At 40.4% G+C, this 11,351-nt stretch overlaps 1 protein-coding gene across 4 annotated transcripts in view; it reads right to left on the bottom strand.

Annotated features, from left to right (window-relative positions):
- Positions 1 to 11,351, bottom strand: part of TTC28 (tetratricopeptide repeat domain 28) — a 191,592-nt gene that overhangs the window by 143,029 nt on the left and 37,212 nt on the right. The window lies entirely within an intron of this gene.

Genomic DNA, 11,351 nt, shown 5'->3' with positions numbered 1-11,351 from the left:
AGAAAAGAAAAGAAAAGAAAAGAAAAGAAAAGAAAAGAAAAAAACAAAACATGAAAATAAAAAAGACAAAAAGGAAAAAGAAGAGGGGAGGGAGAAAAAAAAGGGGGGGAGTTCTTGTTGCTGGATTGAACTGAGCTGCTACAGGAACCACATACCAGAACAGACAGGTTTTCCCTAAATCCCGTAGCCTGGCCTACTAAATCAGCCATTTAGCTTGCTTGGTCAGGATCCTTCTGGCACAACAGACAAAACCAGTCCAATCAGTCTGGAAACATACCTCCCACAGATCTTCCTTCTATAGAGTGATATATGTGCCTTGTATATGAGGAAGAAAACCCCTTTCTGATGCCACTTGGTAAAAGTTCATGCCTTGGAGCCTGAAGCCTGGGAGCATTTACCATATCTGTCCAAGCACAATGACATTTACAGGGCTGTGCTCTTCCTTATTAAAATGGCACAGAACATCATTGGCCTCCTTAGTTGGAAGCTGAGGAGCAGCGATGCATACTCTGACAGGGTCTCTCTGCCCGCCGCTAGTTACCGTCTGCCTGGCAGAGGTGCCCGGTATCCCAGCGAGGAGGAAGCGGATCCCTTTTGTGGTGCATGGTCTCAAAACTCAGCAGAAGAACAGTTTCTACTCAATGAGCATAAAATACAAATCTCCCCCCAAGTCACAGATGTCACATTCTTCTGAGGCAGTGATCAGGGCACATCTCAAACAGACCTTTCCGAAACAGCACAGCTCCAAAGGTTCCAGAGTGGCAATTTCTGTGCGTAACTGTTACAGGAGACTTGTTTGTAGTCTTGTATACAGACCAGCAAGATTACAATACCATCAGTTAGCAATAATCCTTTTAGCAGGAAAAACCATCAGTAAACATGAAAAATAGCACAAATATACAAAACAGAATAAAGCTCTCAAGCTTGAAATGCTGTCCCATTTGGATAAGGAATTCCTGACCTTCTGTAGGCGTTCTCCTGCTGCTGCCTTCCAGCAGCTGCCCTCCTCCCTTTAATCTCTCAGAGCCAGTGCAAAAAGAAGAAGCAAAGCCAAATTTAACTCTTGGCACACCAGTGACCAGGTAACATATACTGTACTGGACACCAATATTCTTAGCTGACATCAAAATCTAGAATGAAATTCTATTTTTGCCCCAAAATACAGAAAAAACATAAACCCACCTTTGGTTTTACTGCATGTGAAGCACTGTTGGGTAAGAGATGGAAATCATTCCTGGAAGCCTGGTGAGCTGTAGAGAGGGCTGTGCACCAGCAAAGAGAGCAGTGCCTGGCACCAGAAGCCTCTGCCATCCGTAATAGGAAGCAAATGAAAAGTGGAAACTGGAGTGAATGGACTCCTTTCATTCTCTTCCGCTGCAAATAATTCACACTAAGATGCTCTAGAAATGTTCTCTGGGTAAAACAGGAGCTTCCCAGAGCTCACCTCTGAACAACAGAAAAGCCCTGACTAAGGCCTTCCATACGGAGGGCTCCCAAGAGCAGAAACCTGGGGTTTAGGGGTGAGAAACCCTACAGAGTCTACTTTACTGTGGCTGAGACCAGGACCAGGCTCCGCACAGGACATGCTTATATCATTTCTTAGTATCTTTATAAAGATGGTTTTTCCATTTCTCAAAGTGCGTTCCAGCACACACATCTGGCAGCGCGCTGCAGTGCGAACAGCATTTACTAGCTCTCCGTGCATATGTTATGCATCCAATGACATCATGCACTCCTCGGCTTGCCAAGGCTCAGTCTCTACTGTACAGACCACCAAAACAGAGCCTCGGAATCCCCATGGGGAAAAAGGGCTGACTTCCAACCCAAAAGGTTTTCCCCTTGCAAAACCTTGCTTAATACTTCATCTGTTGTGCCGTGTTCTCTTCGGCTCACACCCATTCTACTTCCCCATCTACTCAAAAACAGTTTTCAAATCATTTCTAAATTGCTTATGTTTTATCCTGCCTGTAAACATTTTCTCTTTGCACAAGGCCTTAAGCTCTCTGAATGGAACATGCTTTTTTCCTTTTCTTCACAGTGGGTTTTTAACTCTTTAGCAACCTGAAAACTGGAAAATCTGCATTTCCTCAAACCCCCTACGTTATTTTTCCTTTGCTATGGGTAACACTGGCGATGCAGGACAGGCTCATTGTTCTCTGGAGATGAGATCAATGGCTCACCTCGCGTAATGCTCATCACTTATCATTGTCTCCACGGCGAGGAAGCTCTCTAGTGCACTTAAGAAAATAGGTTTTACCTTGCAGGGCAAATCGGAAGAAAAATAATTCTATTATCTGAAAAATGTTTGTGTTCAGCCATAACTAAATCATTCAAAACCTTTTAAAGGCAGATAGACATATGCCAAGACCAAAGACCCATGACCTACACGCTCACCTGTGATGTGGAAAGCCCCGAGCTCAGGAACAGCTGCAAGGTTAGACCGAAGCCCACCCACCTCAGCAGGCTGGCTCAGATGGTGGCGACTTGACGATGCCTACAACTCCAGGCAAGTCTAAAGCAACCCTTTGCAACACTCAGCCAGCTCCTGGCAACCTCGCATTTTTGGGACTTCCTAAGGCACATCCGGACCATTACGTATCATGCTCTTCAACAGTCTTCTCATCTATGAAGTTATCTAATTAATAGTGGAACCCAAATACTTCTGCAAGCTTCTACCACACCCTATGCTTGCATATCCCACCAGGTAATTAAGTTGTGTGTGGAAAAAACACCCTATTTCCACACCCGCAGCCTGAAAGCTGATGGCAGCACCGAAATTCAGCCATTACAGCCCTCACCACACACGCATAACCAAAAGAGACATTTTCTTCCATTCGCAACTTGACCTACAGTGACGCTGAACCCTCACTGCCTGCTTCCCTGAACTGGCTGTCCTCCAGTCTCTGACTTGAATAGCTTATCAGAAAAATACCTAGAATGCTACGATTTAATTTCTTTTAATCTATTGCTTAATCATTTCATTAGGTGCCCTATTCTTCTTGTACTACAAAAAACTCTAAATAATCATTTCTTATTCTCTACACATTGATGAGTTTATAGACCTTTTCAAGATTATCCCAATTATCTTTTTATTCTCTACACATTGATGAGTTTATAGACCTTTTCAAGATTATCCCAGTTATCTTTTTCCTGAGCTGAACAGTCCCAAGTCTGTTTAGCATCTCCCTACATGAAAGCCTTTCTACATCCTCAATATACTTTCCACTGTATTACTTGAAGCTCTAATATCTCTTTTTTTTGAAATGGACAGATACTGCATTCAAAGCATTCAAGAAGACAGAAATACCATATTTTTGTCCTCTCTTTTTTCCCCAGTTATTCCTGAGAGTCTATCTGGGGGCAAGGAGGTTAGGAGGACTGGAAAGTGGGATAACTGCTGGTCAGGCATCAACTGGAGTTTCAGGGAACCACCCATACAGACTTCAAGCATGTGTCCCACCTGAAAGCCATGTGGCGACAGCCAACTTAAAAGCCTGTCACAACGTCTGTGCAGTCAGGGTTGGGTTTTTCCCCACGAGCATTACTTTGCACTTACCAGCAGTCAATACCCTAAAATCTTACCACCCAGTCATTCAATGAATTGTTTCTCCACAAGCCTTCACGTTTTGATGTTTTTTTCTTCCAAGTTCACCATTACAGTCATCAATTTTTATTTAATCTAGCTACAAGGATGCTGAATTCTGTCGCAGTTACAAAGTACCTTTCTGAGAGTCACATCCTGAATACAGTCTTGCCAACTGTTAGGGACTTCGTTCTTTTAACACTTAAAATAGATGGAATAGAGCCAGTCAAAAGCATTTTTCAGTGAAGTTGTCATAGATTGAAAACACCGCCTTATAAAATTTAGTTTTTCATGGGAGTTGCTGTTTCAAGGCAAAATTAATAAAGGGATTTTTTCACATCCAGGAAGATTAAAGGAGACAAAAAGATACCAAGAGATCTGATAACCCAATGTTTAAAGAATTCACCTAGAAAACTGGGAAAAGAAACAAGCAGTAACTTGAGAAATGCATCTCCAACATCTCTGGTGAAGGTCTTAAAAAGCTGTAAGATTCAGTCTATCACTCAATAAATAAATATTTATAATCAGTGGTATGTACCCTAACTGGTGCTGGGTTTTAGAGTCAGTCTTTCTCAAGTTTCCTTCTTATATCTCTTTATTTTCCCGTCTAGCAAAGTGTCAGATGGAGCCACCACCATGAATTTGCACAAGTTCCAAGGAGGATCCGGTTCGGGGTCACAGAAATTTAAGCTGGCTGTTGCCCACTTTTCTTCTTGTTACCTGTAGCTCCCAAAAAATAATAGCTGCAGCCAAAAGATCTGAGAAACTTCAGCAATCTTCAAAGTTGCTGCTTTATCTCAACAAGTGACAGACAATTCCTTCCTCTTATTCCACACTTTGCACCAAACCCCTTGCCCCTCCAAATTCTACCTCAAGACACTATAAAGCTCTGGCTGAGCTTTTTTTTTTTCTTTGAGGTAGTCGGGAAAGGTGGGCAAGACACACTGAATGCAAACAAATATTTATTTTTGCTTTCTAATGCGACACCATCAGTAAGTACAGCATAGAAACGAAAGCAAACTAACTGTCATTTATTCCTTCTTTACTTCTAAGCTACAACATAATAGGAGGATTGATTGAGTTTAAAGGACTCGGGACACACTGACACATAGTTTCAGGTTTAGAAAACAGTCTACCACGGGCAAAAGCAAAGAGGCAACTTGTAACCACTTTGCTAGGAGGGGAAACATGTTAGCAACACGTTTAATGAGAAAATACTGTTTTCCTACTTCAGCATCCCCATTGTGTTTGAAGACTTCCCTGAACAATAATACATCCTAAGGACCTGCAGTACAAGTCAGCATATAACCCTCTAAAGTGTACATATTCCACTATACATGAACTGGGTGCACCGTATTATTTAAGAAGTTTGTACTTTGTGCTTATTATCCATTAGGTCAAGAATACCTGAAGGACTTCTAAAGCCAGTAATTCATAGCTATTTATCACTTACTTTTCCTTTGGTTTACTTCCTATCACTTTTGCACACATTGAGGGATACCATATGTACACACGTATGTATTCATACACACAAAGACATACAAACACATGCATTTTCTTGAAGCTTTTCCAATCTCATTGCAAAAGAAAGAGGAAAAACACCTATTGAAGAACAGGTTTATTTAACATGCCATTTCATAAAGCTGCCTGAAAACATTAAGTAAGAGCACATACAGGCACTAGCATATTTCATCTGGATGCTGCCTTTTCTTAAGGTGCCTTTTTTTCTGCTCATTTCTTACAGCAGAAACACACTGTGCATGAGCCTTCACTTGAGTCAAACAAGGAGGAGGATAAATCCCACCACTAGACTCAGGACAGGAGTTTGGTCTCTCAGATCTGCTAGAGCTCTGAGGCTGACAGAGAGAAGTCGATAGTCATCATAGTCTAGCCTGTCATGAAATGAAGACAGTAGCTCTAGGTAATTGAGGAAAGTTTTATGTGAGCCCAGAATTTTTGAAAAGAGCAGTCAGTGTTTTAATAACAGCATCTGAGCAACGCTAAGCCCAATGTAAGACCAAAGGGCAAGAAGCAGCTGGAAACCACTTGCTTGAATGACAAGCTCTGGAGTGCTGTAAATGCAGAAGGTTGTGCAGTTTTCAGCGCTCTGGCGTGGGGTGCCACTCTGATTTCCTCATTTTCATCTCAAGTACGTGGAAAAAACTAGCAGGGACTTACCCACTCCTTGCGGGACACTGTGTTGCCAGGACAGCGATAGAGGCAACATGAACAACCTCTAACTGGTTTACTAGCGCTCTCTCTCACATTACAGCGAAGAACTGATACCATGAATGCGTTTGTCTACCTCTGTATACACAAACTGCCTCCCACTACCACAGAAATTCTGCGATTTACCAGAACTTGCTCTCTGTTTCACCTCCTTTTATCAATCCCAAAAAGGCCAGTCAGAAGGAAACACATACACAGATACTGCAACCGGGAACAAAATAATGATGAGAGGTAAGCAAAGGCTGTAAGCTTTCCCTGCAATAACTTCTCTAACAGAGGTGAAAAACATAGTTTACAGGTCTGATTCCAACTCAGACAGGCTTAATTGTGAACTCGAAAGCAGCTCAAAAGGTGGAGAAAAAGTGCAACAGATTGAGGTTTCAAAATGAACAATTCTATTTTCCTCTCATGCAAAACAGTTTCATGTGCAACAGAGCCAACTCACTCGTCAGTCAAGGGTCACTCCAAGGTTACCCACAGAAATATGACAAAAGCTAGAAGCTAGATCTATCACAAATTAACAAGCATGTTGGCTCAAGGCAACGGCAGCCCATAAATCCCCTTCTCCCAAGATACTACTTGCATTTCTAGATCTAGCGATTCTGTTGAAATCTCCCTTGCTTGCCACCAAAGTGTTTCCAGATATCAGTCTAATGTTCCAGAACAGAAAAATGAGGGCATTTCCATGATGTCAAGTCACCCTGCTTCTAAATGAAAAAGCGATTTTTTCCTATTTCCTACGCTAACTAAAAGGCTTCCAAGCTTCAGCAGCTGCACTTGGCAGCAGTCAACTGTACTTACTAATTGCAGCTACTGACGGTCGCTTCAGACTGCTCTTTAACAGGTCAACTCCAGAGACACAGTTAATGCCAACAACCTAAACAGGCAAAAGAACAGGTCTAAGAGCAATTAGTTAAGCCCGGCATTTCCAGAGTAGTTGGGCCTGATGAAATCCAGGTTAGCAATGTAGAGAGAACAGACTAAGAGCAATATGTATTCCTGAAAGATGGTGGGATTAACATTAATTCCTGGAAAAACACCAGAATAAGAAATCTCACAAATTGTCTGTATGGATATGGAAAACCCCATGACATGCTTAACCAGTAGCTAAGTGTGTTTGGTTTTTTTATCCAGCACAGATCTCAAGCTAAACTAATTTCTTCCTTTAGCATGGTAACTGCATTAAGGATAGGAAAATTACAGTAGGTGTTGCGCTTTCACTGTAGCAGGGCTTTTTGACAGTTCTACAGATGCCTCAAATATAAGAGAAATGTGGTCAAACAGCACGATGCAGAGAAGCTTGGTAAAGTGCAGACACAGAGTTACCCAGAAACGGTTCACTATCAAATGAAATAAGTACCAGTGAGAAGTGAAGAGGTTTATGCTTGATCAGTAATTAATCAATACCTACTCAAACAGCTTACGTGATAAAATGGAAGGTATTTTTATTAATTTGTAAATCATGACAAGTTAGGCAAAACTAAAAGCATTACTAAAGACAGGGTCAGAACAGAGGATTTTTTAAGAAAATGATAAATTGCTGTTAAAACCAATCAACAAAATTCAATAAAGGATAAAACAATTTCATGAAGAAAAAACTATGTAAATAAAACAACTGACTATGCAGCAGTACTAATTGAAAATTTAAAACAAGAAAATATAGCAGATTGATTTTTAACAATGTGATAGTATAGCAAAAAAGGGCAAAACTCTACATAGGATGCATTTACATAATTATAAACTTAAGGCATAGAGTAATTATTCCATTCCACCAAGCAGTGGAGAGCCTACTGGCTACATCAGTCAATCAAATTTTGTGCAATTAAAATGAACGTGAGAGAAGATAAAAAATACACCATTTTGAGAAACACAACACAAAAATATTGTCAATTAGAATTCAGAACAGGTAGAAAAATTAAAAATAATAGAGAAACATTTCTAAAATTGACTTCAAGAGGCCATCTATCTAATCCTGCAGCGCAAAGGTGTCATCACCAAGGCCTGCACTGTATTTAAGAGAAGCTTGTTCCACCTCATCTTAAACACCTTGCTTGGTTGGTATTTAAGAAATCAAAAATCGCAAGAAGCAATCATTCCTGCTTCTTCCAAAATTTCTTTTTGACTGGAAAACGTATCATGCAGAAGCTCTTTTACCAACCGCTGCGCTCCGCACAGGATACCCCTAGGCACCAAATCATGCCATGTACGGATCAGTATCCACAGAAACATTCTGAAAGAGTAAATGGTTTCTTCAGATTGTTTGGAAATCAAAAAACGTTCACATGAAACAGATTTACACGCACTCGTAACAACTACTTTAAAAGGATCCGCTATCCACTGATCAGCTGATAATTTATTCTGCCCATCCTGACTCACCTGCAGAGTCCCTTTTCACCCAGTATTATGCCACATAACGAATGATTGTTCTAGCATTTTTCCAGTCATGACTAGTGTTTAAACTAAACCGTTTGCTTCATATTCGTAAAGACAGATATGTATTTGTTTATAACTATGTAGTGCTCCACAGTTCCACACTGAAATACAGACGTTTTGTTTCCATTTCCTCTTCAATGAGAAAAATCTCAGATTGTCACATACGATACTCCAGTGATTATGTATTTTCTATTTTACTTTTGATGGGGAAACAAACACATTATACAAAGAGAATCCCAATCGCAGATAAAGTAAAAAGACCTTAGAAATACCAGATTTAAAAGACACTGAAACAAGGAAGAGATCCTAAGGGTCGGCCTTGCACTCCTAAACTTATTGTTACAGGGTTAGTTTGTTTTAACAACACATCAGGGAGTTCTGAATATTTCTGGTCCTTCCTCACTTGTACCAGCAATTCAGGGGGAAAAAACATAGCGCATGTCAGAGGAATGGAATTTGTGTTCCTGAATTTCAGTCCTGTATCTGTTTTCATGGCAAGTTACTCCTGACAGAGTCTTTATAGAAGGTTTAAAGAAAAACTTATCCTGTTATCTTACAGATGGAGCACTAATGTGTTTAATTAGAATGCGGTGCAGCAACCCTAGATGGAGACATAGCCCAACATGATTAATTACCCTGTTGGAATGGCTACAGCAAAATAGAGGGGGCTAACGAGGCCATCGTTTAATAGCTGCGTCCACTCACCTTTCCCCACGTGCACCAACCATATGCTTGGCTATCACTGTGGCAGCTGTGGACGGTGTAGGTACCAGCTCAATAGAAGATAATCTTAATTCATCATCTTCTCTATTAGCAATTACCCTTGTTCTTTTCAAAATCAAGGTCAGCTTTATTTAGCAAATTTATCTTTCAGAACAGTGTCAAAGTTCTGAGTACTACTCATTACTCAGCTAGTATTTAGTTACATAAAAACTGGAATCTTCACAGGATTCTTATTTCCCAGCTAAGTTTATAACCACGTCCAATCAAACTAATTCAAAAATTATCTCGATTAACCCTTTGAAATGCATCAGCCCGTTTCCCCACTTCACTCACAGTTACAACAATAACAAAAATCTTGAGTTGAAAATATATTTGCTTGATTATTTGTACATTTGCTTGATTACTTTTCAGGACATCTTGTAGAGCTACTTGACTATAAAAGATATCTGAAGCAAATCTGGAAAGCAGACTGCAGGTTAACCCACAGCTGCCTGAAGTTTACTGGCAGCATCCTGAAAGCTGTCACGTCCCGCAGTTTTAAGATGCCCCTGACGAGGGTTCAGCCACGCACGTTAGGGACCAGAACGCGCCGTCCGTATGCCCTGCAGCCCCCGCAGCCAGCACACTGCCCGCTGAACGCACGGCTCTCGGCCCACCTCCCCGTCAGGCACTGAAATGAAAGATTTTCAGTTATAAAATCTCTTCCATATCTGAAGATGCAAAGCATCTCCACTACACGTTTGCTTTCGGTAGTTCGGGTTTGGACTTGCTGGTCTTTCGAGGTCCCTTCCAGCCCAAACCATCCTGTGGGTCTGTGATCCTGCGTTCCCGTGCGCAGGGAACGGAGAACTGAAGCTCACAGAGGGTTGAGTTTTGTACTGCTGCGGATGACAGAAATTTCATAATCGTCTTCCCATGGTTTTCAGTATTTAACATGCCCGCAACATGTGGTAGAGGCCTCCTTGCTGGGTATTAAACTTGCTATGCATGCAGTATAGGCATGGTTGGAATGTAAATAGTTCTCACATGGTTATTTCTGATACAGGCCTGTCTATACCACTTACTATTATTGAAAAGTACTACTAAACCCTACTTACGCCTCTCAGCATCTGCCAAAAAGCTGCATACCACACCAGCTCCAGTTCAGCTCTTCCATTTGCAGCACATCTAATGAGCAGATGGTTAATTTTTGTGAGGGGGGAATAAAAAACAAAACAACTTTTGTTGGTGCAAGTGATTGGGAGAGCTTTAATTTTTAAAAGCCAGTTGTTTCGGACATCTGCTCAAATTCTTAACTGCAAATTTAGCTTTTTCTACATTACTAGAGAAAAATTCATATCCTGAATTTGTTTTGAAGTAAAATAAAAACCTATTAGATATTGTTGAAATGGTTTTAAATATTTAGCAGTTGGGAAATACTCCAAGACTAACAACAGTTTCTTGTGCCTGTTCCTTAAAGTTCTTGTACCTCTTGATCACAAAGGGTATGTGTTTTTCCATCTTTACTATTGCCACCTCATCAAAAGACAGCAGATGAAGTTCCCCTACAACTGTAAGTACCTCATCTTCAGAGTGCGTTGCTCAAATACAGTCTTAGACCAAACCTGAAGGCTCCACAACACCCTAAGTGTGACTATGTGAACAACACTGCTGTTCACTCCTGTTGTTTCTTGAAACTAGATGTAACAAGTATACTGGTTCCCAATTATAATTTTTTCCTCAATTCAGCTCAAGTAGCTAGGGTTTTATTCAGACATTGAGGTGCTGGGGTGTTCCCCAAAGTAAGGGAAAAAATTAGGTAACAAACTTTCTGTATGTCGTACTGTTAGGATTTTGGGGGTTTGTAGTAATATAGTAGTCATTCTCAGAGGTACCTAAAGTAAATCATAAACACCACCTTTATCTTTACTGTGATAAAATGCAGAAAAATAGGCTAAATGAACATAAAAGCCTCTTTAGAGGCCTCGGCATTTGAAAGAGCAGCTAGCTTACCACAGTTACCTTACTAGAAAAACTGTCTTCATTTCCCAGGTTAATAGAATGAAGATTTGCCACATTCAAGTTGCTTCTTTCTGTTCTACAGTGTGATTTTATAACACATGAATTCACAGAAGCTACAGTAAATTTTTAATTAGTGAAATACAGATGGTTATTTTCATACAAATTTTAAATTTCCCTGTTTCATTAAGCATCAAAACCAACACATTGAACAACACATTTACAAATGCATAAAAATATTTATAGCTCCAGAAATGATTTATCACTGTACTTAACAGTGCTGAGCACTTTAAATTACCAAAACTAAAAATTACTTTTCAGGTCTAGTTTAAGCACAATTTTGTGTGGCGAGACAGGAGGAAAAAAAAAAAAAAAAGGCATCAGC

Source organism: Falco punctatus, assembly GCF_963210335.1.
Source record: "Falco punctatus genome assembly, chromosome: 1".
NCBI classification, from domain to species: domain Eukaryota; kingdom Metazoa; phylum Chordata; class Aves; order Falconiformes; family Falconidae; genus Falco; species Falco punctatus.
The sequence above is the reverse complement of the archived record's forward strand: the minus strand, read 5'-3'. Positions and strand labels throughout refer to the sequence as shown.